The sequence below is a fragment of the Solanum stenotomum genome, chromosome 10 (assembly GCF_019186545.1).
Source record: "Solanum stenotomum isolate F172 chromosome 10, ASM1918654v1, whole genome shotgun sequence".
In the NCBI taxonomy this organism is placed as follows: Eukaryota; Viridiplantae; Streptophyta; class Magnoliopsida; order Solanales; family Solanaceae; genus Solanum; species Solanum stenotomum.
The window spans coordinates 29,666,793-29,675,709 of NC_064291.1; positions in this window are offsets into that span (position 1 = coordinate 29,666,793).

The window sequence follows — 8,917 nt, forward strand, 5'->3', positions numbered from 1 at the left end:
AAATTAAAAACTCCAACAGTAATTAGAAAAATCTGCAAAATGAGTTACAAATTAACTAATAGAAAAGTTAATAGATATGACTTGCCCCGTCTTCCCATGGTCTGCCAGGTTTAACCATTACGTTGAAAAAAATTATTTCTGAAACTTTCACAACACCAAAATTCATTTGAGGTTCAAACTTATCTTTGGCCTTTGAATAAGCAGATTTCCTGTGTACATTAAGAATATAAAATAAAAAACGTTCTATACGAATTGTTGAGATAGTATTTTAAAAAGAAATTGGCTTTGTTTACATATATACCTGCCACGCCTAGATGAAAACATCTTTGAAAACCCATTTGTTAAATTCATCGATCAAATTATTTGTGACCTCAAACCCATTGTGACTTTCAAATGGATGTTTGATACGAGAGAAAATAGGACGTCTTCTTACACTGCTTTTGCCTTTCGATAACCGAATGTACGGAGATGTGTTGTACTTGTCGCGTTCCTATTTCTTGGTTGCACATCTGGAGTAGTTGTCACATTGAGTATTGGCTCAAGTTAAAAAATCTGTGTCATGGTCAAACCAGGATAATCATCTATAGTTGGTGGTTTTGAAGCTGATGATCCAGGTAAGTCAGCATTAGAAACACCACCGACTGTTTGGTCAATTAAATTTTGCGCTTCAGCTACATATTCAAAAAAAAAACTAATGTTAAAAAAACTTTGTAAGTGAATATACACATTATATTAGGATTGGTTTTCATACCATCGGTGTTTGAAATATCTACATATTCCCTCATCGAAACTGATGGATGATCCATTCGAGCTTTTTCAGTTTCTTCAACATGTTGATGGACATCATCCTAATGTATACATTAAAATAAAATTTATTCAGACCAACAACAATAAATCATGCATAAAAACTGTCTCTTACAAATTTAATACAAGATTAATACCAAGTTTAAACCAACAACAATAACCTATCATGAATAGTACCTTTCACAAATTTAATACTATATTAATACCAAATTTAAACCAACAAAAAATAATGTATAATACCATTTCATACAATATTCATACAAAGCTAATACAAATTTTATAATACCACTTTCAAAACAGCAACAAAAACATGCATAAGAACTACTTCATTCAATATTCATACCAACATAATACCAATATTAAACAAACATAATACTGAAAAATAATGCATAAAAATTGGCTCATACAATATTCATATCAATACAATACCAACTTCAATCCAAAATCATACATTAAAAAATTCTTAATTACTGGCTCATACAAAATTCATACCATGATAAAATGAATTTTAGACCAAAAATAGATACACAACAATTGATCAGTTCTAAACTTTCTCAAACCCTTTAATACCAATTATATAAAATTCATGCAAAATTAAGCAGTTTTTATAAATACTTACAAATTTACGATGATTGAGTATGTGCAGTTTACCTCTTGGTGTAATGTTTGTGTTGGTTGACCTCTTGAAGACCTAATCTCATCGATTATCAACTTTGTCGAATTATCGACATATGCTTTCAATTCGATCATGTGCTTTTCAACCTTCTCAACATATATAAACATATATATTAAAAATTAAAAGATTACAGAATAAGATGTAATATTAAGTAATGAAAAAAGGATTGAGAAAATAATCATTATCCTTCAGTTCTTTCAACTCCTGCCGAACCTGTCATTAAACATTAAAGAGTGAATAAATTCTTTAAAATATGTAAAAATATATATTAAATGATAAAAAAATTTGTATACTAACCTCTGCAATTTCATTCTTCAACTCAACATACTTTTCATCTAAGTCAACATCGTTCCTTTCTGATGTTGCTTGATTTTCTGTCTCATGGTGACTATAAGATTCATGTAAATTGTTCTGATCAATGGCATTCATCTCTTCAACCGTAAGAACTATGTTTTTAAATTTATGTTGTAGTAACAAAATAAGATGGGAGAATTAAAAATTATAAACAAAAAGATAATAAATGATAATTATTAAAGGACAACAAATAAAAAATGACTTGGTTGCCATATGTTCTGAAAAAGGTATTTTTTAAGTCCTCAAAGAAAATAATTCCATTCGATGTCTTCCAGTTGAAAATACGAGGTGTACCATTCGCAACACGGATAGCAACTGTGTTGTTAAATGGATGACAACACTCATAAAACCAAATTTGCAAGGCTTAGTGAAATGCGCTAAATTTGAATGATGTAGGATTATTTCCCAACCTTATGACTGCAAGCTTTTAGAGTCAACCTGAAACATTCAGTACCCTATGGGAAGTTGACATACTGACCAGTCTCAACCAAATCAAAATACAGATTAGGTATAGTTGTTTTGGAGGCATCAGAACCTGTCAGAAATGTACTAATGAAGTATAGAATACCAATTTTAAAACGGTCTTCGGGCTCAAAGAAGTTAGCCTCTTTAAACTTATTCAAGAAGTCTAACTTTGGGACCTTGGTCATTATACCAAAATAATTTTCAATAAGCCTATTTGGAATAGACGGATCTGAAACAAAGTCTCTAAGGAGTCCACATTTGAGTTCCTTAATCCCAGAACGTAGTACTGTACCGTTTATTTTGATGACAAACATGTCGTCCCAGATGTTTTCAGTTTCAAAAGGTAATAAATGGCGCAATAACTAACATTGAATCTTTATATGGGGTAGCTCGTAAAATACACCGAATGGTGTTTGTTTAAAAAATTGTTGAAAGCTCTCTTGCCCGAGGAATATCAATAGGTTGCCTAAAACATTCATGTTTGTGCATGAAGCGAGTGTGTGTATGGCTTTCTTGCCTATAATATAAAATTATTCATACTAAATTAAAACATACTTCATACCAATATTATTCATGTTTTATACCAACACCAACATAGTTTATAAATAGTTATAATTAAATTATATCATAGAATTTATACCAAAATTAAATCAATTTCATACCAACATTCATAAACCATATATAAAGTTAGTTCATACCAATATTATTCATGTTTCATTCCATATTCATATACATAAATTTTAGTAGTACATCATACCAAATTTGAAAAAAAAAATTCACTACTAGAAAATAGGCCTACGACAATGCATCAAAAACCGTTGAAATAGATAGGACAATCATTGCCATAGGGCTATCGCAACAGTTACACATGCGTTACATCAGCTCGCGTAGCCATAGAGCTATGGCAACGGTTGGTGCAACGGTTGTCAAAATGTGTTGCCATAGGGCCTTATTCTTCCTTCTGTTGCAATGGAAATAGTTTGTAAGTACAACGGTTTAAAACCGTCGCCATAGAATTTATTGCACAGTAATTATATGATCTATGGCAACGGTTATTATCATCTATTGTGGCGGTTACATTTTCTATGGGAGTTTTTTGCATTACCTATTGCAACAGTTTTTCATACATATTGTTACGGTGTAGATGAAATAGCAATCTTTAATAAATCATAATAGAAAAAAAATATAATTTGTCCATCCAAAAATTTTCATATACATTCATAAATTCAAATCTCCAGCAAAAGCTATTGTAATAATACATCCCTAAATACTAAATGTTTAAACCCAAATGAGTAGTTACATTTTACATGATTAAACAGTTACGATAAGAAACAAAAAATTATTTATAGCGAAATGAATATTTAAACTATCAACAGTTCAAAATTCTTCTTTAAGTAAGGTCAAGTTTGTCTTCACTGCTATCTTCTTCCCTTCCTTTTCAACACCTACAAAAGAGGATAAATATGTCATAGAATGCACGACTATATCAATAAGACCCCGCTAAATCCTGTCCTGCCCCATTTAAGTGTCAGTTTGTTTTCCCCAGTTTTTTTTATGCTCTGTCCAATACCAACATAATAAATTTTAAAAACATAAAAATATTATAAAAATCAGGAGAAACTAACATGTGACTAACAAAAATACTGTCCAGGAGACTTAACTGTCACTAATAGTTATTCATACCCAAAAAAACAAGTAAACTATTACCATACCAATTTTCAGCTTAACTACTTCCTAAAAAAAATAAAGAAAATCAACTACACTTTGCATCAGGTAAGTACAAGTCATCCCAATTTTCATACTCTTTTCTTTAACCTCTATTAGAATATATTAGATTGTACTAATAGTGTTAATAAATCACAACAATAAGTTGTTGATCTGTTTGTAGCATAATACATCACACAAAGACACACATCAATTGGCACCAAACGAAGACATCCCTAATCACCGTTAATTCGCAGTAATCTGTTTGTAGCAGACTACAAAAAGACTTACACCACACAAAGACAGATCTCAAATCTATAATTGATTTTTTGTTGTTTGTCTCATGTAAAGACAATAAACTAAACTTCTTCAATAGTTATGTAGGATATACAAAATTCAGGTAATGTATATAAAATTCAATTCCAAAAATCCCACAACCCCACCATCATACTTTGTTTCGCCCTTTCCCTTATTTCTAAGTTGATTCATAATGCAAATATACACAATTTTAAAGCTGAAAACTGTGCATTCATAATGCAAATATAGTCTGAATTTCATATGAGTACAATTGTATGGGTACATATTATGTGACTGACCATAGAATGACAATTTTGAGCTTCATATGAGTACAATTGTAACAACTCCAAATGGGTAAAAGTTCTATTTTTGAGAAAAATCAAGATAAGTGTTGGCTTACAAATCAACAACTCAATCAATTGATTATCACTTGACTACTAGTCACATGCTTCACCATCGCCGAAAGAAAACAAGAGCTCTAGTCGCCAGAGCTCTGAGGTAGGTGAAGGGTTAAAATGGTTAGCCTCAGACAATCAATTATTAGTGAAAAAGTTTAATGGAAAAGGAAATGACCCTTTGATGGAAATGAAATGCGGAGGATTTGAGCATCAGATTTCAGAGTACATCAAGCAGAGTGATAACTCTTTGATTCAGATATAATTTAGAGATCTTTATCTTAAATACACCATTAAAGCAGAGTGATTAATTCTGAATAAGTCATATAAAGTCTCGTCCTTGCAACAAATAACATGACTAAACTCCTTATCTGGATAAAATAAAATCTGCATTATCTCATCCTAGAAGACATACATGAGAGTGAGAGAGAAATAAATGTGACAGTAAATAAAATATAGTGATACAATCAACAACTACATATTCAACAAGCAACTATTGATTCGCAATTCCAACAAGCAATAAGCAACCAACATAAGAGAACCATGATGGCGTACAACCAAAAAACAAAAGATTTCACCAACTTTAGACAAGAAAATAAATTCAAATAGATGGCGTGCATGAATCATGAATCATGATCACTCAGTTTCTTGAGATAGAGTAGAATAAGGAAAAAAATCTTGAACAAATAGTGAAGAAAATATTGGCAAAAGAAGAAGAAGAGTAGTAGTAGTAGTAGTACTGACCTCGAGTGTTATTACGAACAGATAGATGATTGATTAGTTAAAGAACAGGCTCGTCTCCTAGCGAATGAACATTGAATCTTAGCATGGTAGAATCAAGTGTTAATCCTGGATTTAGATGCTAAAGCTGTGCAATGATGTTCATTGTAACATCTCGTTCCATGGTATCTTTTTGTGCATTGAAGTTTTCTTGCATTCTTTGTTGCATCCTCTCTTCAATTTCCTTGATTTTATCTACATCATTTCATGATTAACAGTATTTGAAGAGGGACAAAAATTTCCCTGTTTCTGTTTCAAGAGTCTTAGTTACTCAACTTCCATATAATACTACTCGACATGGATGATCACATCCCATAACTATTGTAAATGCATCACTACCATCTCCACTTTCTTGAGTTTATATTCCCTCCATTTCAGTCTACAAATCAGGTTAAAGTTAAGAGAGTTCAATTAAATTGAACTGATCAGATGTTTAAAAACAAAAAAATTGATCTCGATAAAAATAGAATCAGAAGATTTTATACTATTTTTGTAACATTCGACAATTTGAAATAACGATGAAGAGGCTTAGAATTGGAAATTTTCATATTTGGAAAGAATTTAAAAATCTGGAAATATTTTTGGCTAAGTATGGAAAATAATGAATTTTTGGCCAACTTTGATCAGTTATAACTCCTAGCTCAGGATGATCTAGGTGTGGTTCTAGTTATGTTTGTAAAGTTCGTGGATTGGTATTTCCAACGCCATAAAGTTTGCTCATTTCCGAGTTCGTATGAGCGAGTTATGCCTTTTGAAAGTTTGGGGCAGTTGGTAGGAAATCTGTCCGGAAATTTGTAAGGGTATTTTGGTCTTTTCCCTAGCCTTGTCTTTGGATATATATTAAGGTGTAAGACTTATTGTGATCAGTTTTTCCCTTTTTAAAAAGAGTAAGGTTTAGGGTTCTTGAGAGAAAGGAGAGAAAGGAGAAGAAGAAGCAAGATTTCGTCAAAAGATCGTCGTGGATATCGTCAGGGGTGATCCCTTTTAGGTATGTGAGTCTTTAGTGTTGGGTTGATCCTTTCCCCCACACACCAAACTCATTTTTTTTATTATTGAGAAAAGATTGGTTGTGTTGTTGAAGTTGTTGGTTGGAATTATTGAAGTTGTAGTTGTGTTGTGTTGTAGTTCTTGTTGGTTTGGTGTATGTTTCTGGGGTTTTTTTGAGTTGAAACTAGTGTATGTTATTCGGGGAAAAGGGTTGGGGCGTTGCACCAGCCAACGCGCCCCAAGAGGGACTCTGAGGTCCAGCCCCTAGGGCGCTGCCCCTACCAGAGCCCCAACCAGACCTCTCTGAAGTTTGAGGCCTGGCGCTCCGCGCCTCTCAGAGCGCCAAGAGTGCCAATTCTTCCCATTCTTTCCCCACTTTCTCATACATGTTTCTAGGTGTTGTACCTATGCTCCCTAGTTGTTTCCAACACTCCAAGGTACGTTTAAACGTCAAGAACTCATCCATAACACGTGAGAAAATACCTTGAATCCATGATTCCAATTCAAGGAGAGTAAGTTTCCAAATCAAGGGAAGTTAAGAGTTGAGTCTAGAAGTTCAAGAAGGGAGTCAAAGCAAGTCTTTAAAGCTTTCCAAGAGTCTTTGTTGAATGTTTTAACTTCATTTTTAAGGCTCAAGTTTCAAGTTAAGTTAAGAGTTTCAAGTTGAGTAAAGAGTTTAAAGTTAAGTTCATTTCTCAAAAGTATTAGGGAACTATGTATTCCCAAAGAAGTTTCCAAATGTTTTTACATTTGAGTAAGAAAGGAACTATGATTCCAAAAGAGCCTTTGGGCTAGTTTTCAAGAAAAAGGAACATTGTTTCCAAGTGAGCCTTCGGGCAAAGTTTTGAGTAATTATCTCAAATAAATAAAGATGTGTTTAAAACACTTATGAGCTAAAGTGTTTTTGGGAGTAGTCTTGAGCACCGAATTGGGGACACGAGTTCATATAAACTCAACTCTCCATAAGAACCATGCGCCAACATGGGAGTTAACGAGTCATACTTTTAGATGAATCTGTAAGATTAAGCTAGTGGATCCACTAAGTAAAGTAGCTTCCTATATCACGGCAAGGTATAGGATGGTCCTTGGGCAACGTGAGGTAAAACGAAAGAGTCTCCCACTAAGGTTATATTACTTTTATATAAGTAAAGTTGAGTTGTTATTGTTTTATCTTTAACAAGCCAAGTTGTTTACATGGTTTTACAAGCTTTATATATTGCATGTATCGTATTGCTTTATATATTGAGTTCAGTTATTCAAGAGTTAAACAGAGCCAAGGTAAGAGTTCCTTTGTACTCCTTTCAAGCTTGAGTTGTAGTTTAGCTTTCCAGCTCGCATACTCGTACATTCAATGTACTGATGCCAGTTGGCCTGCATCTTATGATGATGCAGATACAGGTACCCAGGGCCAGCATCCGGTTCGCCGTTGATCCAGTTGAGTACATCAGAGTCAGTGGTGAGCCTCTTTGTGTTCCGGAGGACTCGATTATGTTGTTCTCTCAGTTTTGTTTTATTAGGGTGTTATGGGGTCTATCCCAACATCCATCTCAGTATTATAGAGGCTTCATAGACAGTCAGTCAGTTGGTTTGGAGTCTCTCATCTATGTATATATGTAAATATTCTATTTTGAGACTCGAGATGTCTTTTTGACCAGATTTTATTTCAATCAGGTTGTTATAAAACCTTGCATTGCATTGAGTTTTCCGCTAAGTTAAGAAGGCCAGGCCAAGGGTTCACTTGGGGGTCAGTAATGGTCTTCGAGTGCCAGCCACGTCCAGGGTGTAGGCTCGGGGCATGATAATTTTAGCAATTGCATCTTCATGTGAGTCCTTATATACTCGAAAAGGTTTTCTTGTTCAAGTAGCCCCAACGAAGTTCTTACTTGACATGGCATCAAGTGTTTCCTATGTCTACCAATGGAGGAACTATGTCCACAAAAGATCAGTGTAAGATTCATCATACAGGTCAACTTCTTAGCTTGAAAAAGAAAACTATGAAATCTATTGATATTGGGACTACCTCTAATAGAATACAGTAACCTGAATTGTGAACAAAATCGCTAATCAGATTGTAAACTCAATGAGATACAACAAACATGCAAGCTTCTCATCTTGAAAACCCAAGTAAAATTAAAAGTATTAATCTAGTTCACTTCAGATTGTTTTATTTCTAGAGCATGTTCAGGCTAATCAACCCCAGCTCAAGTGTCCATAGAAAGAGCTACATGAACATGGACTTTTGATGGACAAATAATGTTAAAATTATCGGTTAAGTCAAGTTTGTGAAGTGAACTCACATTAGGTAGTCATCCCGGATTGGAAATGAAACTCTCGTGTAAAGCAGCATCAACAAAATGGCATCAATCATGAAATTTTAAGACCTAACCACTAACTGAAAAAATAACAGTTTCAATAGCTTATATATTTTTTAGTGTAAGTCTATGACAACAGTTAT